The sequence below is a fragment of the Nomascus leucogenys genome, chromosome 14 (genome assembly GCF_006542625.1).
Source record: "Nomascus leucogenys isolate Asia chromosome 14, Asia_NLE_v1, whole genome shotgun sequence".
In the NCBI taxonomy this organism is placed as follows: Eukaryota; Metazoa; Chordata; class Mammalia; order Primates; family Hylobatidae; genus Nomascus; species Nomascus leucogenys.
This window is the reverse complement of record NC_044394.1, coordinates 91,477,249-91,504,849: the sequence shown is the minus strand read 5'-3', so window position 1 is coordinate 91,504,849 and position 27,601 is coordinate 91,477,249. Positions and strand designations below refer to the sequence as shown.

The 27,601-nt window shown below is 49.1% G+C and overlaps 1 non-coding gene across 1 annotated transcript; it reads right to left on the bottom strand.

Moving 5' to 3' along the window:
* Positions 1–3,691: 3,691 nt before the first annotated feature.
* On the bottom strand, positions 3,692–3,878 carry LOC115838462. Its single transcript, XR_004033488.1, has one exon.
* Between the last annotated feature and the right edge of the window lie 23,723 nt (positions 3,879–27,601).

The window sequence follows — 27,601 nt, the reverse complement described above, 5'->3', positions numbered from 1 at the left end:
CTCCACCTCCCGGGTCCATGCGATTCTCCTGCCTCAGCCTCCTGAGTAGCTGGGATTACAGGCATGTGCCACCACGCCCGGCTAATTTTGTATTTTTAGTAGAGACGGGGTTTCTCCATGTTGGTCAGGCTGGTCTTGAACTCCTGACCTCAGGTGACCCGCCCGCCTCGGCCTCCCAAAGTGCTGGGATTACAGGCGTGAGCCACCACACCCAGCTCTAACCCATCTTTCTCCAGGCTGTCATCTGTAGACCACCACGTCGCCCTTAGAAACCTGCTTGTTAAAAAAGCCACTTGAACTTTGACATTCAAGGCCCCTACAACCTGGTATCAACCTACATATTCCAACTTTACTTTTCTTCCCTTCCCTCCAGCCACATATTACTCAGTACAGCTCTCACTACGGAGCTCCCCACATCCTTCCATGCTTCCCGCCTTTTGTCACATTTCAGCAGCTGAAAACAGCCTTTACTTCCCCGAGAGGGTCCCATCCCCTAAAGGGTCCAACAGAAAATGCCCTTTCCTGTTGTTCCATAGTGCTTACTGACATCGCTAGATTCTAAGCCCCTAACACCAGGGACCATACTTTTCTTTATACTCCCTCCAAGGCGTATGACTCAATGTTGTGACCCCTGTAGGTACTGAATTGCACTGATGATGTCACTTCTCAATCTGTGTGCTAACAAAAAACAGGCAAAGACAGAAGGAAGACGCTGCTTCACAAAGGAGCAGGCTAAACTACAGCCGAGGAAATCAATATTACATTCCATAAACAGGCAAGGTGCAGTGGCTCAGGCCTGTAATCCCAGCACTTTGGGAGGCTAAGGTGGGCGGATCACCCGAAGTCTGGAGTTCAAGACCAGTCTGGCCAAAATAGCGAAACCCTGTCTCCACTAAAAACACAAAAATTAGCCAGGTATGGTGGCATGTGCCTGTAATCCCAGCTATTTGGGAGGCTGAGGCAGAAGAATCGCTTGAACCCGGGAGGCGGAGGTTGCAGTGAGCTGAGATCGCACCACTGTACTCAGCCTGGGCAACAGAGTAAGACTCCTTCTCAAAAAAAAAAAAAAAAAATTCCATAAAGTGTTATTGTCTCTGTTGGAGACCCCCAGGAGAAATCAACATGAAGGTTCTCCCAAAAGCATAATCTCAACCTTCAGCCAAGATGGGAGGAAGAGCAGGAGATGCAAAAGGGTTCTGTATGCCATGACTCCCAGAAAGGTGGCACTGCTCCCTCTAATGCACCGTAGACCAACACAGCAGCCACTAGTCACATGTGACTACAGTTAAAATAAAAAATGTGGACTCACAGTCACCAAATGCTCAACAGCTACATGTGGCTTGTGGCTGCTCTGGACGGCATGAAATGGTCAGACAGACCATTTACATCATTGCAGAAAGTGCCGCTGCGCAGCACATCATCTGTGTTCTGCACATACTGCTCTTTTGCAATTACACATTTGTCTGTATCATCCTCTTACATAAAACCCATAAAGGGGCAGGACAAGGTGGTTCAAGCCTGTAATCCCAGCACTTTGGGAGGCTGAGGTGAGCAGATCACCAGAGGTCAGGATTCTGAGACCAGCCTGGCCAACGTGCTGAAACCCCATTTCTACTAAAAATACAAAAATTAGCCGGGCATGGTGGCGTGAGCCTGTAATCTCAGCTATTTGGGAGGCTGAGGCAGGAGAATCGCTTGAATCTGGGAGGCGGAGGTTGCAGTGAGCCAAGATCACACCACTGCACTCCAACCTGGGAGACAGAGCAAGACTCCATCTCAAAAAAAAAAAAAAAACCCCAAAAAATCCCATAATGGTATCCCATTATTCTTAGGACAAAGACCAACATCCTCACCTGAGCCGCAAGGCCCTGTATGGCCTGGCCTTCCCCATCTTTTTTTTTTTTTTGAGACAGGGTCTCACTCTGTCACCCAGGATGGAGTGCAGCGGCACCATCATGACTCACTGCAGCTTCGAGCCCCCCACCTCAGCCTCCTAAGTAGCTGGGATCACAGGCATGTGTCACCACACCCAGCTTACTTTTTTGATTTTGCAGAGACAAGGTCTCGTGTTACCCAGGCTGATCTTGAACTCCTTGGCTCAAGCAATCTTCCAGCCTCAGCCTCCCAAAGTGCTGTGATTACAGGTGTGAGCCGCCGCGCCCAGCTCCCCACCCTTTTAGCTTCATTTCCCACCATTCTCCACTTTGCTTTCTGGGCTATAAAGGCCTTCTTTCAGTTCCTTCACCAGCTGCACCTGCTGGGGCACTGGGCCCAGCAAACTTCTACCCATCCTTCAGATTCTAGCTCAAGGGTTTCATCCTCAGAAAAGCCTTCTAGTCTCCATTGGAACTTTTTTTTTTTTTTAAATAATTAAAAAACAGAAACGAGGTTTTACTACGTTGCCCAGGCTGGTCTCGAACTCCTGAGCTCAAGTGATCCTCCCACCTTGGCATCCCAAAGTGCTCAGATTACAGGTGTGAGCCACCACACCCGCCGGATACTTGGGATATATGTTCTTATGTTGCCTTCCTTCAGGGCACTCACTTTGGCTTGAATTATGCCCTCTTTTTTTTTTTGAGATACAGTCTCGCTCTGTCACCCAGGCTGCAGTATAGTGGCACGATCTCGGCTCACTGGAACCTCCAACTCCCGGGTTCAAGCGATTCTCCTGCCTCAGCCTCTTGGGATTACAGGCATATGCCACTGCACCCAGCTAATTTCATGTTGGCCAGGCTGGTCTTGAACTCTTGACATCAGATGATCCGCCTGCCTCGGCCTCCCAAAGTGTTGGGATTACAGGCATTAACCACAGTGCCCAGCCTGAAATTATGCCTTTTTTTTTTTTTCCTCGGTGTTTTGCTCTTGTTGCCCAGGCTGGAGTGCAGTGGTGTGATCTTGGCTCCCTGCAACCTCTCCACCTCCTGGGTTCACGCGATTCTCCTGCCTCAGCCTCCTGAGTAGCTGGGATTACAGGCACGCACCACCACGCCCAGCTAATTTTTTGTATTTTTAGTAGAAACGGGGTTTCATCATGTTGGCCAGGCTGGTCTCGACCTCCTGACATCAGATGATCCACCCACCTTGGCCTCCCAAAGTGCTGGGATTACAGGCATGAGCCGCTGCACCTGGCTGAATTATGCCCTTTAAGTGTGATCATTTAACCTTGTCTCCCTAACTGGGCTGTAATTCCCAGAGAACAAGGGCCATGACTGTTTTCTTCATCACTGTATCCGTAACATTTAACATGATGTCAGGCCAATGTATCAACAAATGTTTATTGAATGAAAGACATGACAGTAACATTGTTTATGAAGTTTTGCAAAGCAAGTGCTCTCTGATACTAACTACAACGATTTTCTTTCTTTTTTTTTTTTTTTTTTTTTGAGACGGAGTCTCGCTCTTTCACTCAGGCTGGAGTGCAGTGGGGCGATCTCGGCTCACTGCGGGCTCCGCCCCCCGGGGTTCAGGCCATTCTCCTGCCTCAGCCTCCCGCGTAGCTGGGACTACAGGCGCCCGCCACCACGCCCGGCTAATTTTTTGTAGTTTTAGTAGAGACGGGGTTTCACCGTGTTAGCCAGGATGGTCTCGATCTCCTGACCTCGTGATCTGCCCGCCTCGGCCTCCCAAAGTGCTGGGATTACAGGCGTGAGCCACCGCGCCCGGCCGTACAACCATTTTCTTTAAACGTAGGTCCTGTTTGCAGTATCATACATGATCATCAAACTGCTGCTAGAATGCTCACACCTGTTACTGCAAATTCAAAACCCAGAAAAGACTTCTCCCGGGAATTTACTGTAGGTCAGGGTTGGGCTGCCTGGTACAATGCTGCACCCACAACTTGGCAGGCTCAACAACACAGGAGCCTTTCCCCAGACCGTCTGCCCTGAACACTTTGTCTCCATGCTTGACATACCTGGATGCCCTGCTCGGGTCACTTCGAACGCTCTCATCAACGAGGGGCAGGAAGAAAATAGTGGTTGCTGCACGTTTTCAGCCAGTCGTCGGGGGATATTTCTCATTTTCTGTTGAAACCTTGGGGAAAAAGTAACATAATGTGCTTTAAAAGGACAAAAGTCATTCGACGCTTACCACACTCCTAGAAACCTGGGCTAACCCAGCCAGGGACCCCAGTGCTTTTCTGCTGGCTACGGGGCCTCCCTACAGCTCCTCACTCCAATTTCGGTGGCTGTGTGCGGACCAAGTTCTCTTTTGTCGCCTCCCGTCCAAGCCCTAGTTGCGATGGGAGGAGCCGTCCCTGAAATCCCGGGCGCCGTGGAGGGGCTCTTGTCTCTGGGTCTCTGGTCACCTGGTCAGTGCCTCCAGCCCCCCGGAAGAGCTCTGTTATCGTCCCGGGGCGAGCCCAACTCCGCAGACTAGGGCCGGTGGCGGCGGAACTGTGGTCAGGGCTGCCCTGAGTCATCCTGCGGACCGCCAGTCGGCCACCACCAGGAGGCGAGAGCGCCTTTCCCCTCCAACAGGACAAAGCACGTATCTCCAGTTACTTCCCACTCCCCTGGGCGGAAGTAGCTCCGCCAGCAACTTCCGACCGGAAGTGATAACTTACCATAGAGATAGCAGCTAGAGAGTCGATGACTTTGGATCTGGGTCATCCAAGCCGGACTTAAAGGGGTCGCAGCCCGTGCGATGTGGTTAATGGGGACTAGAGCCTGGGCCAGAGGGGAGGGCCCTGGAGCGAGGCAATCAGAAGGAACATCCCATTTCTTGAAAGCCCGCTGGGTGCCTGGAGCTGTGAAAGCATTTATCTCTCTACTCCTCATGCAACCCTCTGAATTAAGTGCAAAGACCACCCCCCGTCTTGCAGATGAGAAGTGGGGCGCTCCGGAGATGCTTGGTTACTTTCCCAAGCACAGCCGGCCAGGAAGTGGCAGAGCTGGGTTCACATCTAAGTCATTTCTGCTCCAAACCCAATGCCCTTTCCACCACCCCAGGTGGCAGGAAGGAGAAAGCTCAAGAGCAGAGGGGCTGTGTGAAGATGCAGGCCGTCCTGGCCTATTGGGACACCCTCCGAAAAGCCTATTGCTCCAGAAGACCTGGTAGATTCCCGACAGTTCAGTGTCTGTGGGCAGAGGAAGCAACGAACAGGAATCTTGCTCTGAGTCTAATCCCACAACTAAGGAAGAATTGCTGGACCTTGTGTCGAAGGCGTTTGAACCAGAGTAACTCCATCTTGAATAGGGGCTGGGTAAAATCAGGCTGAGAGCTACTTGGCTGCACTCCTAGGTCATACAGGTCATAAAGACCTTGCTGATCAAACAGGCTGCAGTAAAGAAGACGGCCAAAATCCTCCAAAACCAAGATGGCTATGAGAGTGACCTCTGGTTGCCCTCACTGCTACACGCCCACCAGCGCCATGACAGTTTACAAATGCCATGGCAACGTCAGGAAGTTACCCTACATGGTCTAAAAAGGGGAGGCATGAATAATCCACCCCTTGTTTAACATATCACCAATAAATAACCATTAAAAAAAAAAAAAGGCCAGGTGCACTTTGGGAGGCTGAGGCAGATGGATCACTTGAGGTCGGGAGTTCGAAACCAGCCTGACCAACCTGGTGAAACCCCATCTCTACTAAAAATACAAAATTAGCCAGTCGTGGTGGCCCACACCTGTAATCTCAGCTACTTGGGAGGCTGAGGCAGGAGAATCGCTTGAACCCAGGAGGCGGAGGTTGCAGTGAGCCAAGATCACACCACTGAGGCCGGGCATGGTGGCTCGCGCCTGTAATTCCAGCACTTTGGGAGGCCAAGGTGGGCAGATCACCTGAGGTCGGGAGTTTGAGACCAGCCTGACCAACATGGAGAAACCCCGTCTCTACTAAAATTACAAAAAATTAGCCAGGCATTGTGGTGCATGCCTGCAATCCCAGCTACTTTGGAGGCTGAGGCAGGAGAATTGCTTGAACCGGGCAGGTGGAGGTTGCGGTGAGCCGAGATTGCACCATTGCACTCTAGCCTGGGCAACAAGAGAGAAACTCTGTCTCAAAAAATAAAATAAAATAAAATAAAGACCGTGCCACTGCATTCCAGCTTGGGTGACAGAGCGAGATTTTTATGACCGTACCTCCTTCACAATGTCTTTGCATTGTCTCACTCACATTCAACAATACATACCGTTAGCTTTATTAACTCGGAAATATTCAACTTAAATTTTTGTTTTGATGCAGGAGCTACAATTCTGTTTTGTTTTACCATATTTCATGAGTTTACATAAGAATGAAAGGGTATAATTGTATAATTAGCTTAACTGGAGTAAACAACCCAAGTGGCTTCAGGCAGGCATTGGGCTCACCTGGTTGGGGCAGAAGCCAGGTGCCCCTGGAGAGGAGCCTCCAGGTTTCTTTTGTGTGTGTGATCCCCGTCAGTACCACTTGGAGTGGGAGAGGGACTTTTCTCAAAGGAAGCAGAGGTGAAGGCGTCGTGGACAGGCAATGGAGGCGTCTACTCCATGGCCCTACGTCTGCCCCCTGGTGGTGGCTCTTGGTGGCGCTGCTGACCACAGGTGATGTCAGAAACGAGCAAGCCGTGCACCTGGCAGGTCTTCTCCGGGGCTGCCTGTCTGACCTGCAGGATAGAGTGCACGCGATTGCTTTCCCCCTCTTTTTCCATTTCTGCTTCATTAGGAAAAAACAAAACTCAACAAATCGCCCTTACCTGTCCTGGCCTTGTTGATCTGACCTCCTGTTCCATCACCTTGGTGCCCACACAGACCCCTGCTGTGGCCATTCTGCCCAGCCCAGCTCCCAGACGCTCTGCGCATCCTCACTCCAGCCAAGTACACCTGCCCTTTGCAGCCAGCTCTGGTCCCAGGTGACGGTTTCTTCTCACATGCTCTCCAGTGCCAATTCTTTGACATATCCTGTGTCCCCTGGGCTATTTGTTACACACCCTTCGATGAACACATCTGGTCTCTGTTGAGTGGGGCTGTTCTCTCTAAAGGCAGGGTGTTGTCAGCATCCTCAGCCTTATTGGGAAGGTGAGGTCTGCAGCAGGAGCCTTTGCCCCCACCTCCCCAGACAAGAGAGGTGATATTACCCCAGATAAATCCCCCAGAGCTGGGAGGGCTGCAGGAAGCAGAGGTACACATCTCCATCCTGGTCGGATGCACAGACCCTGCCAGCAGGTCCTGGCATGGCTGCCAGAGAGAATGTGGTGAGAGGCCAGGCATAATGACTCATGCCTATAATCCCAGCACTTTGAGAGGCTGAGGCAGGCGGATCACCTGAGGTCAGGAGTTCAAGACCAGTCTGGCCAACATGGTGAAACCCTGTCTCTACTAAAAAATACAAAAATTAGCCAAGCGTGGTGGCAAATGCCTGTAATCCCAGCTACTGGGCAGGCTGAGGCAGGAGAATCACTTGAACCTGGGAGGCAGAGGTTGCAGTGAGCCGAGATCACACCACTGCACTCCAGCCGAGGCTGCAGAGTGAGACTCCATCTCGGAAAAAAAAAAAAAAAAAAAAAAAACAAAGAGAGAGAATGTAGTGAGAGTTCTTGAATTCTTAGGAGAAACTTGGCATGTGGCCCCTGAAGGTGAGCAAACTTGGACATAGAGCCTGTCGCTTGTTCTTCTCTGGGGAGCTCCGAGACCAAAGTCTTCTTTAGTTGCTGTGCTCTGCGAGGCCAAAAGGACAGTGGTATAACAGGTCTGGGAAGGAAAGGACGGTTACGGAGATCGGCCAAATAATGACCCTCACCCCAAAGATGTCCACACTCCAATCCACGGAACTTGTGAATACATCACTTTATGTGGCAAAAGAGATTTTTGTGGATGTGAAGAACCTTGGGATGGGGGATTAGTTGAGATTATCCAGGTGGGCTCAATGTAATCACAGTGATCGCTACAAAAGGGAGGCAAGGGACTCCTAACCATCTTCTGCACCCTACTCCTTGTTTCCAATAAAGTTATGTCCTTAGATAGTGAAAAATAAAAAAGGGGGAGACAGGAGGGTCAGCAATAGAGAAGGGACGTGAGGATGGAAGGAGAGAGGGAGAGAGAGTTGGAGAAGTGTGGCAGCGGGATTTGAAGGTGGAGGAAGGAACCATAAGCAAGTTTTGTGTGGGCAGGTCTGTGCAAATCTACCCCAAAGTCCAAGGAAGCTGAGAGGCTAGGAAAACAGGCTGACGCAACTAGTTTTTTGTTTTTTTTCTTTTCTTGAGACGGAGTTTCTCTCTTGTTGCCCAGGCTGGAGGGCAATGGCGCAATCTTGGCGCACCACAACCTCCCGGGTTCAAGCGATTCTCCTGCCTCAGCTTCCCGAGTAGCTGGGATTACAGGCATGCACCACCATGCCTGGCTAATTTTGTATTTTTAGTAGAGATGGAGTTTCTCCACATTGGTCAGGTGGGTCTTGAACTCCCGACCTCAGGTGATACACCTGCCTTGGCCTCCCAAAGTGCTGGGATTATAGGCATGAGCCACTGCGCCCAGCCCTTTCTTTTCTTTTTCTTTTTTTTTTTCGAGATGGAGTCTCTGTTGTCCAGGCTGGAGTGCAGTGGCATGATCTTGAGCCCACCTGGATAATCACTGCAACCTCCACCTCTCTGGTTCAAGCGATTCTCCTGCCTCAGCCTCCCGAGTAGCTGGGATTACAGACGTGCACCCCCATACCTGGCTAATTTTTTGTGCTTTTTGTAAAGATGGTGTTTTACCATGTTGGCCAGGCTGTTCTCAAACTCCTGACTTTAGGTGATCCACCCGCCTCGGCCTCCCAAAGTGCTGGGATTACAGGCATGAGCCACGCGCCCGGCCTAGTTTCTTAGAAAGAAAAATTTAATAGGGGCTTATAAACAGAAGCCATGTCTGTGTCTCAGAAGATAGTGGGACAAGACACTGGATCCCTGGGCCATTATCCCCAGGCCCAGGGCTTATGTATCATAGGGAAGGGGTGGTTCAGAAGGGATGTATAGGATAATTAGAGCTGGATTTACAGTAAGTACCTGTCCTTAGTCAAGGAACAATAGATGAATTGGAAATCTTAGAGACGTTCCCAGAACAGGGGTTAATCAGAAGACATGGCAGATTCACACCCTAGATGGAGTTGCTTTGGCCTCTAACAGCAAGGAGTACAGGAGGCCTCTAGAAGCTGGAGAAGGCAAGAACACAGATTTTCACCTGGAGCCTTCTGAAGGAAGCACAGTAGCCAACACCTCGGTTTGTCACACCTAGAGCTACGAGGGAGTTTGGAAAGTGTAGCCACTTTCTGTCCAATGGAACTGTCTCTGGAGTTGTCCCAAAGGTGGTGGCAGGGAAATTCCCAAAAGGGATTGCCCCAAACTCTCCCAGGATGGGGCCAGTTGGAATTCCAAAGAAACAAGCATGAAATGCCAGGGTGATGATTCCAGAGCATTTCTCAGGGGAATGTGCACGCAGAGGGCTGCAGCACGCTGGAGGGGGTCAGAGAGAAGAGAGATGCTTTGCCCGGGTTTGCCCGGAATGAGGGGTCGGGTTATGGAGTTTGTAAGGGGTTTAAGGAATTTGGCTCGGGGCAGTGGCTAGTTTCTATGTGTGTAGCAACATGGTTCATCTTCCAGTGCTTCAGTCAACAACCTAAACAACTTTATGAGTGCCTGGGAAGGTACAAGGCCCCAGCTTGGGTTCAAGCCTGTAGGGAAAGCAGGCAGCTGGCGGGGTCACAGGCAGGCAGGACACTCTGTGTTTCTCATTCAGGACATAGAAACAAAGCATGGGGCAGCTGGGCACGGTGGCTCACACCTGTAATTCCAGCACTTTGCCGGGCCGAGGCTGGTGGATCACTTGAGATCAGGAGTTTGTGATCAGCCTGGTGAAACCCCGTCTCTACTAAAAATACAAAAATTAGCTGAGTGTGGCAGTGGGCGCCTGTAGTCCCAGCTACTCAGGAGGCTGAGGCAGCAGAATTGCTTGAACCCAGGAAGGGGAGGTTGCAGTGAGCCGAGATCACACCATTGCACTCCAGCCTGGGTGACAAAAGCAAAACTCCATCTCAAAAAAAAAAAAAAAGAAAGAAAGAAAGAAAAGAAAAAGAAAAAAAAGAAAGCATAGGGCGGCCGGGCATGGTGGCTCACACCTGTAATCCCAACACTTTGGGAGGCCGAGGCTGGTGGATCACTTGAGGTCAGGAGTTCAAGATCAGCCTGGCCAACATGGTGAAACCTCATCTCTATTAAAAATACAAAAATTAGCCGAGTGTGGCAGCAGGCGCCTGTAGTCCCAGCTACTCGGGAGGTTGAGGCAGGAGAATCACTTGAACCCAGGAGGCGGAGGTTGCAGTGAGCTGAGATTGTGCAACTGCACTCCAGCCTGGGTGACACAGAAAGACTCTGTCTCAAAAAATACATAAATAAATAGTTTTGTTACAATTTTGTATGCAAGGGGTCAGGGACATACTTATAATAAACATTTTCTTTCTTTCTTTTTTTGAGACAGAGTCTTGCTTTGTCAGGCTGGAGTGCAATGGTGCAATCTTGACTCACTGCAACTTTCACCTCCTGGGTTCAGGCGATTCTCCTGCCTCAGCCTCCCGAGTAGCTAAGATTACAGGCACACGCCACCACACTCAGCTAATTTTTGTATTTTTAGTAGAGATGGGGGTTTCACCATGTTGGCCAGGCTGGTCTTAAACTCCTTACCTTAAGTGATAAGCCTGCCTCAGCCTCCCAAAGTGTTGGGATTACAGGCGTGAGCCACTGCACCCCGCTAAAAGTTTTCTTTGTTGATTTTGTGAAATTCAAATATAACTGGTGTTCTATACTTTATCTGGCAGCCCTAATTGCAAGGCAAAAGCCACAGTATCCCCCTGCACATGGCTGAGAGGAAGCAGATGGGGGCAGGAGAGGTGCCGGCAGTTTGCAGATGTGCAGAGCTGGTGGAAGACATTCCTCAAAGTCCCCATGGTTCGGGAACCCACTTTATTTATGTTTTACTTTAATTTTTTTTTTTTTTTGAGACAGGGTCTCACTCTGTTGCCCAGGCTGGAGTACAGTGGCACAATCAGGGATCACTGCAGTCTTGATCTCCTGGGCTGAAGCAATACTCCTGCTTCAGCACCCAAACCCCACCCCTGGCTCCAGCAGCTGGGACTACAGGCACGTGCCACCATGCCCAGCTAATTTTTTGTTTGTTTTTTTGAGACAGAGTTTTGAGAGTTTTGCTCTTCTTGCCCAGGCTGGAGTGCAATGGTGCAATCTCAGCTCACTGCAACCTCCGCCTCCTGGGTTCAAGCGATTCTCCTGCCTCAGCCTCCATGCACCACCACGCCCAGCTAATTTTTTGTATTTAGTAGAGACGGGGTTTCACCATGTTGGTCAGGCTGGTCTCGAACTCCTGACCTCAGGTGATCCAGCGCCCCCCCCCCTTGGCCTCCCAAAGTGCTGGGATTAAAGGCGTGAGCCACCGCACCTGGCCTATTTTTTATTTTATTTTATTTTTATTTTTATTTTAGTAGAGAGAAGAAGTTCTCACTGTGCTGCTGGTCTCAAACTCCTGAGCTCAAGAGATCCTCCCACCTCAGCCTCCTAAAGTGCTGGGAATACGGGTGTGAACCACTGCGTCTGGCCTCAGGACCCCATTTTAGAGAACAGGCATCCCAGTCCTAGGGCCAGCCACAAGCCCTCCACAGCAAAGACTCAGCAGCCTGTGGCTGGCAGCTCCTGATGTTTTGCTCACCTGTGCAGAGGTGGCCACGGGGCTGCTGCCTGGCATCTGGAATGCTTTTGAGGGGAGGCAGAGGAGAGCGGGGGGTTGGATTACAGTGTGTGGTGCTAACCATTCCACAGTCGTTTTGAGCTCTGCAGGGTGGTGGCTGGCAGGACCCACTGAGGAACCAGGGCCGGGAAGCCTGCAGGCCTTCCTCTGGCCCTGACAGCTCTGGGTAGTGCTGGGCTCAGGCTGCAGCTGTGCCTACAGCTGTCAGGCAGGAACCTGACTCTCAGAGGCACCTGTGTGCAGGGGCCTCCTGTGGTTTGAGGCCAAAGCTCATGCACCACCCCTGCCCTCTGATGATGAGTGACCTTATCGAGTCCTCATATAACCCAGGAGGTGGCTGCCACTAATAGTTTTCCATTTTACAGATGGGGACACATAAGGTCACGTTGTTAGAGCCTCTAGCCGTGGTAACTACATACTGCAGGAGGGCAGCCAAGCTGTGCCAGGGAACACCATGGGGAGGGCCTCTGTCCAGGTGTCTGAGTCTGTTTTGTGCAGCTATCACAGGATACCTGAGATTGGGTTATTTATAAAGAAAGGAAATTTAGGCCAGGCACGGTGGCTCACACCTGTAATCCCAGCACTTTGGGAGGCCCAGGCAGGTGGATCACCTGAGGTCAGGAGTTTGAGACCAGCCTGGCCAACATGGTGAAACTACGTCTCTACTAAAAATACAAAAATTAGCCAGGAGTGGGGGTGTGCACCTGTAATCCAGGTACTCAGGAGGCTGAAGCACGAGAGTCGCTTGAACCCAGGAGGTAGAGGTTGCAGTGAGCTGAGATTGCAAAACTGCACTCCAGCCTGGGCAACAAGAGCAAAACTGTGTCTCAAAAGAAAAAAAAAAAAAAGGGAAATTTATAAATTTATTTCTCACAGTTCCAGAGGCTGGGAAGTCCAAGTTCAAGCCTCCACTATCTGGTGAGGGCCTTCCTGCTGTGTCCTCACAGGCAAAGATGGAAGGGGGAACTCAATTCTTTAAGTCTTTTTTTTTTTTAAAACAGACTCTCGCTTTGTCGCCCAGGCTAGAGTGCAGTGGCGTGATCTCGGCTCATTGCAAGCTCCGCCTCCCAGGTTCACGTCATTCTCCTGCCTCAGCCTCCCAAGTAGTTGGGACTACAGGCGTGCACCACCACACCCAGCTAATTTTTGTATTTTTGGTAGAGATGGGGTTTTACTATGTTGGCCAGGCTGGTCTTGAACCCCTGACCTCAGGTGATCTGTCCGCCTCAGCTTCCCAAAGTGCTGGGATTACAGGCATGAGCCACCGTGCCTGACTCTTAAATCCTTTTTATACAACATTAATCCATTAGCCTCTACCTCACAACACTGTTGCATTAAGGATTAAGTTTCCAACAGATGACTTTTGGGGAACATATTTAGGCCATAGCACCAGGTGAGCACTGGACTGGCTTCAAATCCTCCAGCTCACCAGCTTTCCCATTCATACATGTTCTCTCTGTCTCTCCCTCTTCCAAGGTAAGTTTATTAACCTCTTGCCTCAGTTACCTTTTCTGTAAAATGGGAATCATCATTTATAATCTCACGTGATTTCTGAGGATTCAGTGAGGATTGATGTATAAAGCACTCAGAAGGCATGCGAGAAGTGCCAGCTCTCCCAGGGAGGTAGATAGCAGGCTCTAAGGTGCCCTGGTTAAATAGTCACTGTTTTTCACAGTTCAGAAAAGCCCTCAACATCACAGGCTCATGGGACCCCATTAAGAGCCTGCATCATGGCTTTGGGGATGGATCTATTTGATTCCAGTTGGGGCAGCCCCATCCAATAGAAATATAATGCAGGCTACATAAGTCATTTTAGATTTTCTGGTAGTCACAGTAAACAATACAAAGAAACAGATGATGTTAATTTTAAGGACACGCATGGTGGCTCACACCTGTAATCCAGCACTTTGGGAGACTGAGGTGGGTGGATCACTTGAGGTCAGGAGTTCGAGACCAACCTGGGCAACCTGGTGAAACCCTATCTGTACTGAAAATACAAAAATTAGCCAGGCGTGGTGGCACACACTTCTAATCCCAGCTACTCAGGAGGCTGAGGCAGGAGAATTGCTTGACCTAGAAGATGGAGGTTGCAGTGAGCTGAGATCATGCCACTGCACTCAGCCTGGGTGACAGAGCAAGACTCTGTCTCAAAAAAAAAATAAAAATAAAAAAGAGAAAGAAAGAAAAGAAAAAGAAACAGGTGGCTCACACCTGTAATCCCAGCACTTTGGGAGGCTGAAGTGGGCAGATCACTTGAGACCATGAGTTTAAGACCAGCCTGGCTGACATGATGAAACCCCATCTCTAATAAAAATACAAAAATTAGCCAGGCGTGGTGGCACATGTTTGTAATCCCAGCTACTCAGGAGGTTGAGGCATGAGAATTGCTTGAACCTGGGAGTCAGAGGTTGCAGTGAGCTAAGATTGCACCATTGCACTTCAGCCTGGCTCAAAAAAAATTTTTTTTTTTTTTTTTGAGACAGAGCCTGGCTGTGTCGCCCAGGCTGGAGTGCAGTGACACAATCTCGGCTCACTGCAAGCTCTGCCTCCAGGGTTCACGCCATTCTCCTGCCTCAGCCTCCTGAGTAGCTGGGACTACAGGCGCCCGCCACCAAGCCCGGCTAATTTTTTTTATTTTTAGTAGAGACGGGGTTTCACCATGTTAGCCAGGATGGTCTTGATCTCCTGACCTCGTGATCCGCCCTCCTCGGCCTCCCAAAGTGCTGGGATTACAGGCGTGAGCCACCGTGCCCAGCCAAAAAAAAAAAAAATTTTTTTTTAACTTTATTTTATTTAACAGATAAAAATATTATCATAATATGTAATCATATAAAAACTATTAAACTAATTTTACTTTCTTTTCTGTATTAAGTCAGAAATTGGTGCATGTTTCCTACTTATGACACCTCTCAATTCACGTTGACCGCAGGTCAGAGGCTTGGTAGCCACATGGGGCTCGTGGCTGCCACAGTGGATGGCGCAGAGCTAGCAGCTGTTGTCTCCCCAAGCCCAATCCTTGAAATCTTGGGATATAAAGGAAGGAAGGGAGGGAGGAAATTGGCATGATCACCTCGGCTGGCCGGGTATCTGGCTTTGTGCTAGTTATTTTCCTGTGCGGTATGTCATTTAACTTCAAAGCAACCCTAGGAATGAGGTATTATTGTGCTTATGTTTTAGTTTTTTATTTTTTATTTTTATATATATTTTTTGTGACAGAGTCCTGCTCTGTCGCCCAGGCTGGAGTACAGTGGTGCTATCTTGGCTCACTGTAACCTCCACCTCCCGCCTCCTGGGTTCAAGTGATTCTCCTGCCTCAGCCTACTCGGGAGGCGCACGCTGCCACACCTGGCTAAATTTTTTTTTTTGTGTATTTTAGTAAAGGAGGGGTTTCACCATGTCGGCCAGGCTGGTCTGGAGCTCCTGAGCTCACACAATCCACCCACCTTGGCCTCCCAAAGTGCTAGGATTACAGGCATTAACCACCGCGCCCACCCTGTCCTTATGTTTTTTTTTTTTTTTTTGAGACAGAGTCTCGCTGGTTGCCAGGCTGGAGTGCAATGGTGCGATCTCAGCTCACTGCAACCTCCACCTCCTAGGCTCAAGTGATTCTCCCACCTCAGCCTCCCAAGTGGCTGAGATTACAGGTGCGTGCTACCACGCCCAGCTAATTTTTGTATTTTGAGTAGAGGCAGGGTTTCACCATGTTGGCCAGAATGGTCTAGAACTCCTGACCTCAGGTGATCTGCCCACCTCGGCCTCCCAAAGTGCTGGGATTACAGGAGTGAGCCACCGTGCCTGGCCAGGTTTTAAAGGCTCAGAAAGATTAAATGACTTGCTTGAGGCCACCCAGGAAACAAGAAATAGGGTCAAGATTTTAAGCTTCCAGGCTGGGCGCGGTGGCTCAGGCCTGTAATCCCAGCACTTTGGGAGGCCGAGGTGGGCAGATCACGAGGTCAGGAGATCGAGACCATCCTGGCTAACACGGTGAAACCCCGTCTCTACTAAAAATACAAAAAATTAGCCGGGCGTGGTGGCGGGCGCCTGTAGTTCCAGCTACTCGGGAGGCTGAGGCAGGAGAATGGCGTGAACCTGGGAGGCGGAGCTTGCAGTGAGCCAGATCGCACCGCTGCACTCCAGCCTGGGCGACAGAGCAGACTCATCTCAAAAAAAAAAAAATGATTTTAAGTTTCTAAATCCCTGATTGCCCCCTATGGTCTGCTGGAATCAATGACGTCCTCAAAGTCATCCCAGTGACCATTTCTCCAAGTTGGCCATTCCTTTCTACCTGTAACACATTCCTCCCAACTGCCACCCCCTGCCTTCTGGCCAAACAACTTAGGTTGTGCGTGTGTCTGTGTGTGTGTGTGTGTGTGTGTGTGTGTGTGTGTGTTTTAAGATGGAGTCTTGCTATGTTACCCAGGCTGGTCTCAAACTCCTGAGCTCAGGCGATCCTCCTGCCTCAGCCTCCCAAGGTGCTGGGATTACAGGTTGCTCAGGGGTTTGGCTGCCAGGATATCTGGCCAATTCCAGTAATGGCCAGTCCTGTCCTCCCAGACCATTTCCCTGGGGCTGCTCTTTGGGGTGAGAATAGGAGGCCTGGGGAGTTTTGTGATTGCAACCCTCCCCAGGCTGCAAACTCACCTGGGCAGCTGAAAGACATCTTCGGTTACACTTTCTGTAAAAGGATCCAGCTGGGAGCTTAAGCTTCTCCTTATGGTGCCTGGATTTATGCTCTTGCAAAAGGGGCTGGCGGGCACATACAGGCAGCCCCAGAGCCCACTCTCATCATGATTACAAGCTTTCAGTCTGGCAGCTGTTTCGTTACTATTAAACCTATTTATTTAGCCGGGCACTTTAAGAGGCCTCTGTGATTACTGTCACTCTGCGGGACAGCCAGGAGCCAATTTTCTGAGGATGATAGATTTCTTCTCATTTGTTGCTCTCAAGCTGTGGGTTCCTTCCGTGTTGTGGAGCAAATCACAAGATGCCATCTCCTGGGACTCCTGGGAAGGGAGCTTCAAAAGGGGGTTTCGAAGCTGCCCTTGGGCTGCCCCATCAGCCACTTCTGCAAAATAGCAGGGAAGTTTCAGGAGCCCGAAGAGGCTGCAGTGACTACCCCCTAAGACACAAAGGAAGCCTTTTGAGGAGGAGGGAGAGGTGGGAAGTCTGGGGAGGAGGGTAGAGGACAGACAGCCTGGAGCTCCTGCTTGGATATCCTCAGAGCTGTGGTTCTCAACGTTGTTTGCACATCAGAATCATCTGGGAGCTTTAAAATAACTGAAACCAGCTGGGTGTGGTGGCTGACACCTGTAATAGCAGTTTGGGAGGATCACTTGAAGTCAGGAGTTCGAGACCAGCCCGGCCAACATAGTGAAGCCCTGTCTCTACTAAAAATACAACAATTAGCTGGGCATGGTGGCGGGCACCTGTAATCCCAGCTACTCAGGAGGCTAAGGCAGGAGAATCTCTTGAATCCAGGAGGTAGAGGTTGCAGTGAGCCAGGATTGTGCCACTGCACTCCAGCTTGGATGACGGAGTGAGACTCTGTCTCAAGAAGAAAAAAAAAAAAAAGATACTGAAGCCAGGTACCAAGTACTGACATTCTGATTTTATGGGTGTGGGTGTGGCTTGGGGAGCAGGATGTTTAGAAGCTCCCTGGGTGATTCCAGTGTGCTAGATTAGAGGTGCCCTACATGGTCCTGCAGATGTGCGAACAGACTGGGATAGTCCCCTGTCAGGAGAAATTGTCCAAGACTTGAAGATGGACAAGAGAGATTCTGGGCATGCCTTCCATGGGGTTCAGGGCCAGGTTTCAGGGATTGCCTGTTTACACAGGACTCTGCTGTCTCTTTCTGTTGACCAGGCTATTTTATTTATTTATTTATTTATTTATTTATTTATTTAGAGACGGAGTCTCACTCTGTCGCCCAGGCTGGAGTGCAGTGGCACCATCTTGGCTCACTGCAACCTCCATTTCCTGGGTTCAAGAGAGTCTCCTGCCTCAGCCTCCGGAGTAGCTGAGATTACAGGCATGTGCCAACACGCCCGGCTAATTTTTGAGTCTTTAGTAGAGACGGGGTTTTGCCATTTTGGCCAGGCTGGTCTCGAACTCCTGACTTCAGGTGATCTGCCCGCCTTGGCCTCCCATGGTGTTAGAATTACAGGCATGAGCCACCGCACGCGGCCTGATCAGGCTTTTAAAATCCTCTGATAGGGGAGACATTAAATGGTAGAAAGTGGAAATAATTATTGTCCATAACAATGTAAATGGATTTTGTCCCACAGAGATACAGTTGGTGTCCGTCCAATAGAAAAGATGACTGTAAACATTACATTTTATTGCCCTATAGGACACTGATCCACTTGGTCTCTATTAGCGAATCCATCCTAGCATTCCTAACTGCATCTGTATACGGCTGATTTTCAAATTCTGTTTTCAACTGCTCTCTACATCTCATTGGTTCCCTCATTAATTCACAAGTTGAATGAAATTATTTACACATGTTTTATTTTATAGTTGAAAGTCATGTTTGCAACTTTTTGAAAAGTACCATTTGGCTCCCCACCAGGCAGAGTCGTGCCCCTTCCTCCTTAACCCTCCGTGCCCAGTACCCCACCTGGCTGTGGCTCTATCACGCAGTGCTGTCTCCCCAGCTACACTAGGGTCCTGGGAACCTGCACTTCATCCTGCTGGTTAGGTCTTGTGACATCTGTATTCACTGCACCTGGTCCAGGGTCAGGGAAAGAGGAGGTGCTCAATAAATGTTTCTGGAGAGCCTCACCCCATGGGTCACCAGCATGGATTACCCAGTGTCACTTCATCAGCACCCAATTCACTGTGGGTTTTTTATTTTTTGAGACAGAGTCTCGCTCTGTCACCCAGGCTGGAGTGCAGTGGCTCAATCTCAGCTCACTGCACGTTCTGCCTCCCAGGTTCAAATGATTCTCCTGCCTCAACCTCCCGAGTAGCTGGGACTACAGGCACCTGCCATCACGCCCAGCTAATTTTTGTATTTTTGTAGAGACAGGGTTTCACCATGTTGGCCAGGCTGGTCTTGAACTCCTGACCACAGGTGACCTGCCTGCCTCAGCCTCCCAAAGTGCTGGAATCACAATCATGAGCCACCGTGCCCGGCCCAAATGGTAGTTTTTATACCTTTACACATGTAAGCAAAGATACTTGCCCAGAAAAATTTGCTTGTACCTGGAGTGTCACTCAGAAGGACAATATATATAGGGATTTGAACCCAGAAGACATGCCCTCAAGTACAATATTTAGGGCATGTGATTCTTCAAAGACTCTCTACATCTGCTGTTTCTTAGCTTCTTGGATGCTCAGTGACGCTTGCAAAGAAAAATCTCCATCCCAGCATATTCTACAACATGTCAGCGTCACTGTACCATTCATTACATTTCTTTTCTTCTCGCGTCTTTCTTTAAAAACAGCAGCTACAGAAGAGTAGCATGGCTGTGTTTTATAACTCCTTTCTCTCTCCTGTTGATTTCCTGGCAAGTGTCCGATTTCATTATGACATGGAGAATCAACTTTGGGCCGCGGGAGGCTCATTGAGCTGCTGTAATGGCTGGGCGTTTATTCATCATCCTCTCCCATGCTGCTTCCAGCCTTAACAGTCAGCACAACAAATACTTAATGGCTCCCAACTTCCATGAGGCTTCATATTTCACACTCGATGGGCTACGGTCTGTAGTGGGTCTGTTCCTCCCTATGTTTGCAGAAAAACTGGCAGAGGCATAATCGTAAAGTTTTATTCTCCTGTCTTCTTCTGCTCATTTGTAACGGCTTCCAGACCCACATAACTTACTGATAGTCGGACTCTGAAAGAAGCTCCTCCAAGAATGCCTGCTGGTTGATTGAAATGAGGCTCTTCAGAATTGCTCAACTTTCTATCACTATGCAGTTATCGATGGTGGCATTCCTGAAGAATATATTGCTCCTGCACCTGCTGGGGCTTTCCAGGATCTTCCGAATCCATTTTGATTTATTTAAACTTGCTGGCCTGTTTGGTGACTTGGAGATGGTGATATGTTGGGATGATGCCCAGGATGTCCAGAAATAGACTTTGCGGGTAGAGAATGACGGGAGAATCTCTCTGCCTTCTTTTTCCCACTGTTTTCTTTTCTTTTCTTTTTTCTTTCTTCCTTCCTTCCTTCCTTCCTTCCTTTCTTCCTTCTTTCTTTTTTTTTTTTTTTTTTAGAGGGAGTCTTGCTCTGTTGCCAGGCTGGAGTGTAGTGGTGCAATCTTGGCTCACTGCAACCTACGACTGCCGGGTTCAAGTGATTCTCCTGCCTCAGCCTCCCTAGTAGCTGGGATTACAGGCATGCACCACCACGCCCGGCTAATTTTTTTGTATTTTTAGTAGAGACAGGGTTTCACCATGTTGGGCAGGATGGTCTCGATCTCCTGACCTCGTGATCCACCCACCTTGTCCTCCCAAAGTGCTGGGATTACAGGCGTGAGCCACTGTGCCCGGCCCCCCCCCCTTTTTTTTTTTATTTTTAAAGACAGGCTTTCGCTCTGTCACCCAGGTTGGATTGCAGTGGCATGATCACGATTCACCGCAGCCGAGACCTCCTGAGCCCAAGCAATCCTCCCAGCTCAGCCTCCCGAGTAGCTGGGACCACAGCCACACCCAGCTAATTTTTGTATTTCTTGTAGAGAAGGAGGTCTCCCTATGTTGCCCAGGCTGGTCTTGAATCCCTGGGCTCAAACAATCCTCCCGCCTTGGCCTCTCAAAGTGCTGGGATTACAGGCATGAGCCACCGCACACAGCCCACTCTTTTTTTTTCTTAACCTAACAATTTGCCTAAGACAAAGTCCCTGTGGCAGAGGAACAAGCACACAGACTCTTGAGTCAGGCAGCCGTGAGTTCAAGTCCTGAATCCCCCAACTGCACTCCCTGAGATCCTTGCTTCCCATTCTTTACTCCCTCCTAGTCTACGAATGAAAAATTCCCATCCTTCCAAATGTGACCTTGCAGCAACTCTTGCTAGAAAGGGCAGAGTATGTGGTGGGGGAGGAAATGATGGCGAGCCTGGCCTGCAGTGGGCTCACGTGTTCTTGCTCATCTCTCCGTGCTTCCTCCATCTGCCACGAGAAGAATATGCCCTGGGTGGCTGCTGGGCCCAGAATGATGAAGATGGGGCCAACCTGAACCCAACCTGCAACCTGGAGATGATCCCGGCCAACCTGGAGAGCTGTGCGTGAGAAAAATAAATATTGACAGGGATTGGCATAATTCTTTCTGTAAAGGGCCAGACAGTCTCAGTTGCAGTTTCTCAACTCTGCCCCTGTGTACAAAGGCAGCCACAGACAACACAGAAACAGATGGGTATGGCTGGGTCCAATAAAACTTTATTTGTGGACACTAAAATTGGAAATTCACATAATTCTCTTGTGTCAGGAAATATTCCTTTTCTGATTTTTTTTAACCATTTAAAAACATAAACTATTCTTAGCTCATGGGCTACAGAAAGGTAGGCGGTGGGCTAGATGTGGCAGTAGTTTGCCCAGACTTGCTTTAAGCCACTGAGATGTGTCAGGTTTCTTTGTTATAGAGCAAAACTGATTAATATACCCTTCCATTTGTGCAATCTTGAACAAATTACTTATCCCCCCCTAAATCTCAAGGTTCTTTTTTTCTTTTTTTTGAGACGGTTCTCACTCTGTCATCTAGGCTGGAGTGCCACAGCACGATCTTAGCTCCCTGCAAATTCCACCCCCCGGATTCAAGCGATTCTCCTGCTTTGGCCTCCCGAGTAGCTGGGATTACAGGCACGTGCCACTATGTGGGGCTAATTTTTGTATTTTTGGTAGAGATGGGGTTTCACCATGTTGGCCAGGCTGGTCTCGAACTCCTGACCTCAGGTGATCTGCCCGCCTTGGCCTCCCAAAGTGCTGGGATTATAGGTGTTAGCCACCATGTCTGGCTAAATCTCAACTTTCTTATCATAAGATAGAGGTAACAGTAGAATATTTCTCATCGTAAATGAAATCATATACAGGAATTGTTTTAATTATAGATGTTTAATATATTATGGTTTTATTCTACATACTGTCATTCTAGTAGAGGGAGGGGACAGGAGTTCTTCCCCCAAACCCAAGTCGACTGAGGCTGTGTTTCCCTCTCAGCCATGTCAAACAAGTGGGGCTCCAGGAAGATAACTCTTCAAGACTGGGGGTGCTGGCAAGCAGAGGTCATGGGCAGCTCACTCCCTGCCAGATGCTTACAGAGCTGCCAAGTCTGCAGTCTCCTTTGTTCCTGCTCTCAGGACAGCCTGGGGTATGGAGAAGGTGTGCCCAGGAGCTTGGCCTGGGTTCCTCGGAGTATGGTGTATATGTGAGCATAGAGGCCGGGGTCTGCTTCCCATCTGAAAAGAATCTGACTGGAGCAGCTGGTGACGGCTGTGCAGGTAGGGACTGTGATGCAATTGCCCAGGAAAAAAGGATAGGGGGTCCCCCACCCATATGTTTACAGCACTTAGAAACCATCACAGAGGACCTCATTGATTCCTGTGGCTCCGTGTGAATGACCATGATACCAAACAGAAGCAGGAGCCGTGACCCGCCCAGGGTGCCCTCAGTGAGGGACATCTTACCCAGAGAAGGTGGTAAGGGCATGGACCACTGGCAGAGCTTGAAGGGAAATATGGACATCTCTTTCTTTCTTTCTTTCTTTCTTCTTTCTTTCTTTCTTTCTTTCTTTCTTTCTTTCTTTCTTTTCTTCCTTCCTTCCTTCCTTCTTCCTTCCTTCTTTCTCTTTCTTTCTTTCTTCTTTCTTTCTTCTTTCTTTCTTTTTTTCTTTTCTTTCTTTCTTTCTCTCTCTCTCTCTCTCTCTCCCTTTCTTTCTTTCTTCCTTTCTTTCTTTTACAGAGTTTTGCTCTTGTTACCCAGGCTGGAGGGCAATGGCGTGATCTCAGCTCACTGCCACCTCCTCCTCCTGGGTTCAAGTGATTCTCCTGCATCAGCCTCCCGAGTAGCTGGGATTATAGGCACCTGCCACCATGCCCCGCTAATTTTTAGGAAAGATAGGGTTTCACCGTGCTGGCCAGGCTGGTCTCAAACTCCTGACCTCAGGTGATCCACCTGCCTCAGCCTCCTAAAGTGTTGGGATTACAGGCGTGAGCCATGCACCAGGCTGGACATCCCTTTCTGAAGGTATCCTCAGTAATGGAGAAGTCCAATGTCAGTCTGAACATCACTCCAGGAAACGTGGCAGGGGGTGGGGAGTGATGGGCACACCATCTCCATGGAGACCACCCTGGGGCAGGTGGTACCAGAGCCTCAGAGAGAGATGGAGAGCACTTTCATTCTTATCTCAGAGCCACAGCTGGGCTGCTGCAGGGGGAATGGGGTTTGAACCTCAGAGCTTTGAATTAGACATGGCGTTGTGGTTTAAAACTGGAAGGCTTTCTAATAACTGAAAATGCTCAGGAAAAAAATATAGGATCTGCTTAAAATGTCATTTGGAGATAGAAAGTGGAATCTGACAGAGCGTGGCTGAAGGCATTGATTAGAGAAAATATAAAAACATTTTATGTTTATATCCCCTGCGTCTGAGACTGCTCAATAAACCAGTTAAACATTTGATTACAATCCTCATGTTTTCCCTCCACCTCATCTCCCTAGCTCCCTTGCCAGGGGGAAAATGTCGCAAGCTGGTTTCACACTTTTGCTTAAGGAAGGAAGGAAAAGGAAAGAAGGGAGAGAGAGAAAGAAAGAAAAGCTCAGTGTCATGGCTATTTGCAAGGACACACTTAAGTCCAGCATGCACTATTGATTTCTGGAACTCCCTTGAGTTAAATGTAACCACAGTTATCTTCCTTCTAGGGTGATTTTACTCAAGGAAAAAATGTTATCCCTAGTGTTCAGTTGCTTCAGTCCTTTCAGGCAAAGTCAGAAAGATAGAACCTGCTCCATTTGCAGAACAGCAAGGAAGGAAGGAAGGAAGGAAGCAGAGAGAGACAAAAAAAGAAAAAGAAAGGAAGGAAGGAAAGAAGGAAGGAAGGAGAAAAGAAAAAAGAAAGAAAGGGAAGGGAAAGAAAGGGGAGAGAAGAGGAAGGGAAGATAGAACCACTCCATCAAGGTGGATCTCAAGAGCCATTTGAAGAAAGCCTAACAAGAAGAGGACCCAGAATCTTTTTTTTTCTCTTCTGTGAAAAGTGCTTTCTCCAGGTTGCAGTCAGTTATCTTGATCTTGTCTTCATCTGCCCAAGTAGTTTGGGTGGCCTCCAGGTCCCAGGGGCTCAGACCATCCCTGAGGCTGGCCATTGCGATCACCCACCAAATTGCTCTTGAAATCTCCTTTATCCGGTTTTGCGGGGGCAGATATGAAAAAGGACAGGGAAGGTTTGGCCTCCAGGCCCTCCACTTCTGTGTTTAAAGTATTCAAAGAACAAGGCGCCTCCGAAGCCAGAATGATAAAGCTGGCTTCACAGATGTCACTGGTGATGGGCAGATGAAAACACAAATGCAGGCCTTGGCTTTGAGAAAGCGAGGGATGCTTGAGAAGGGAATGGTGGATAAAGCGCACATGGAGGCCGGGCGCGGTGGCTTACGCCTGTAATCCCAGCACTTTGGGAGGCCGAGGTGGGCGGATCACAAGGTCAGGCGTTCCAGACCAGCCTGGCCAACATGGTGAAGCCCCGTCTCTACTAAAAATACAGAAATTAGCCGGGCGCGGTGGTGCACGCCTGTAATCCCAGCTACTCAGGAGGCTGAGGCAGGAGAATTGCTTGAACCTGGGAAGCTCACATTGCAGTGAGCTGAGGTCGTGCCATTGCACTCTAGCCTGGGTGACAGAGCAAGACTCCATCTCAAAAAAAAAAAAAAAAAAAAAAAAAAAGGTGTACTTGGGACCCACAGCTACCTGCCCAGCCCTCAGCACCCTCAGCTTTCGGGAGGTGGGAGGAGCGGGCACAGAGAGTGGCAGACAGGCTCCTCTTCGTGTCTGCATCTCTCACCTGCTTTCTGTGAGCCACGTTGGTCATCCCCGCATCAGGTTTGCATAATAGCCATGACGGCTTGTGCTGGAGCCACATGGTGGGTTGGAAAGGCATTTATCCATCCAAAACACTCCAGTCATTGGCATATTTTATGGGATTCCAAAACCATGGAGAGTGGAGGAACATTCTTCCCCAAAGCTTCCCTCAGGAGACTGAGGGAAAAAAAAAAAAAAAAAAGAGGAATGGGAGAGATGAAAAGGCTTTTTTACTCCCCAAATTGGAACCACACTTCAGATGAAAATAATGTGTCTTGAAGGCAGTGATAAGATAGAAGAGAAAATTGCTCTAGAAATGTTCACGACGGCGTCTCCCTCTTATCTCTTTGTGCCCCTGTCAGTTGGAGACAGTGTTTTCTGTTGATTGAGAAAACCCAGAATATGGAACAAAAGCTGTCTTTAAAGCGTGGTCTCTGAGAACATTAGCCCGTTTTTTTAACGTCTCTAATTTCACGGCTTCAACATGTATGGTTGTTTGACAATTTCACGAGGCAGCTATGGGGAGAAAACAAAACGTGGCTGCCAATTAGCGCTGTCTCACTTGTCTGTCCAACTGCTCCGTCTTTTCTGAAGCCTTACATGCATTTTTCCAAGCCACCTGGCTTCTTCGCTGCTGGATATTTAATTTGCCTGGAACATTCTCACAGATCAGCATTTCATGAGAGCCTCGTCGAAGGCCTGTGTGACGGCGGCGTGGTGCTTGGCTGGAGGGCAGCGCCTGTACCTTCCTGGTCAGTTCTCATCAGAGAAACGGTATCACTTGCCGTCTTTCATATGTTGAAGTCCTAACCCTCAGGACCTCAGAACTTGCCCTTATTTGGAAATAGGATCTTTCAGAGGTAATCAAGTTAAGATGAGGTCATCAGGATGAGCTCTAATCCAAAGACCGGTGTCCTTATAAAAAGTAAAATCTGGGCCAGGCACTGTCCCTCACGCCTGTAATCCCAGCACTTTGGGAAGCCGAGGCAGGCAGATAACTTGAGGTCAGGGGTTCGAGACCAGCCTGGCCAACATGGTGAAACCCTGTCTCTACTAAAAATACAAAAATTAGCCGGGTGTGGTGGTAAGCTTCTGTAATTCCATCTACTTGGGAGGCTGAGGCGAGAGACTCGCTTGAACGTGGGAGGTGGAGGTTGCAGTGAGCCAAGATCATGCCACTGCACTCTAGCCTGGGGGACAGAGGGAGACTGCGTCTCAAAAAAAAAAAAATAAATAAATAAAAAGAGGTAAAATTTTGACCCAGTTATACACGTAAAAGGAAGCTGATGAGCAGAGACACAGGGGGAAGATGCCGTCTATAAGCCAAAGAGAGAGCAGCTTCTTCCCGCAGAAACCCTGGAAGGAACCAACCCTGCTGACACCTTGATCTTGGACTTCTGGCCTCCAGAGTGGTGAGAGAAGAAATTTCTGTTGTGTAAACTACTCAGTTATTGTTACTTTGTTATGGCAGCCACAGGAAACCAAACAGTTATTGAAAAAGCCCCTGTGGTCTGCAGAGTGCAGAAGACTGCCTCAGTTTCCCCAGTGTGGCTGAGCATGACCTTGGTTTAAGAGAGATGAGGTTGAAATGGGGTGAGCTTTACTCAGCCAACATTTCTCATGCTTCTCCTAGCATCCTCCCCACCCACCTGACGCATAGCTGTTGGGATGCAGCAGGCCGGGAGACCGGGGAGGGGACAGCAGCCTTCGCTCTGGTACTGCTCATTCAGCACCAGATCCTCCAGACTGTGGGGCCCTGCTCTATCCCCAAGGCCCTGGATGAATCCAACGTCTTCCCCTGGCCAGCATATCCCTGACTGCCTGGCTGTTGTCTTCCCGGGGTCTCTTGAACTGATCCGGTAAATATTTCCTTTACATATTTAAGGCTAACCACTTTACCCAAGACAGCCTGGCTTTCTAGAACATTCTTTCACACACAGAATAATTGTCTGGACCCCGGTCCCTCAGAGGCCAGTGTGAGAGCATCTTCTCCCGTATCTGCTGCCCAAGAGGAGGTGCCACTCAGCTGAGGGGCTTGAGTGGTCTGTCTTTTAGGGCTGTTTTGGGCTGAATGGTATCCTCCAAAAGATATGTTCAAGTCCTAACCGCTGGTACCTGTGAATGTGACTTACTTGGTAAAAGGGTCTTTGCAGATGTAATCAAGATGATGTAGCCTGGGCACGGTGGCTCACGCCTGTAATCCCAGCACTTTGGGAGGCCAAGGTGGGTGGATCACTTGAGGTCAGGAGTTCCAGACCAGCCTGGCCACATGATGAAACCCCATCTCTACCAAAAATATAAAAAATTAGCTGGGCGTGGTGGCGCGAGCCTGTAATCCCAGCTACTCAGGAGGCTGAAGCAGGAGAATCGCTTGAACCTGAGAAGCAGAGGTTGCAGTGAGCTGAGATCATACCACTACACTCCAGCCTGGACAACAGAGTGAGACTTTGCTTCGAAAAAAAAGAAAGAAAGAAAGAAAAGAAAGAAAAAGATGATGTAAAAGGCAAATACATCTTGGGACCCTCGAATCATTAAGCCAAAGCCTGGGAACTGCAAAGATTTAAAAAAAAAAAAAAAAATAGCTACACACCTCCCTCACAATTTGCCCACATGAAAATTCTGTAGACAAAGGACAAACAGAACTCAAAGTCACCCTCTGCTCACCTGAGACAAATGCATATCTGCTTCCTTGGCTCCATTGTTTCACTGAGCCAGACACTGGTATAAGTGACCATTCTGTTACACTCCTCTCACATGTAAATGGTGTATGCAGTAATCATATGGCTAATCAGAGGCTAAAAGAATGCAGTTGTTTCTCTCATCTACCTATAATCGGGAACCCCTTGCTTCAAGTTGTCCCACCTTTCCAGATCGAATCAACGTACGTCTTACATATATGG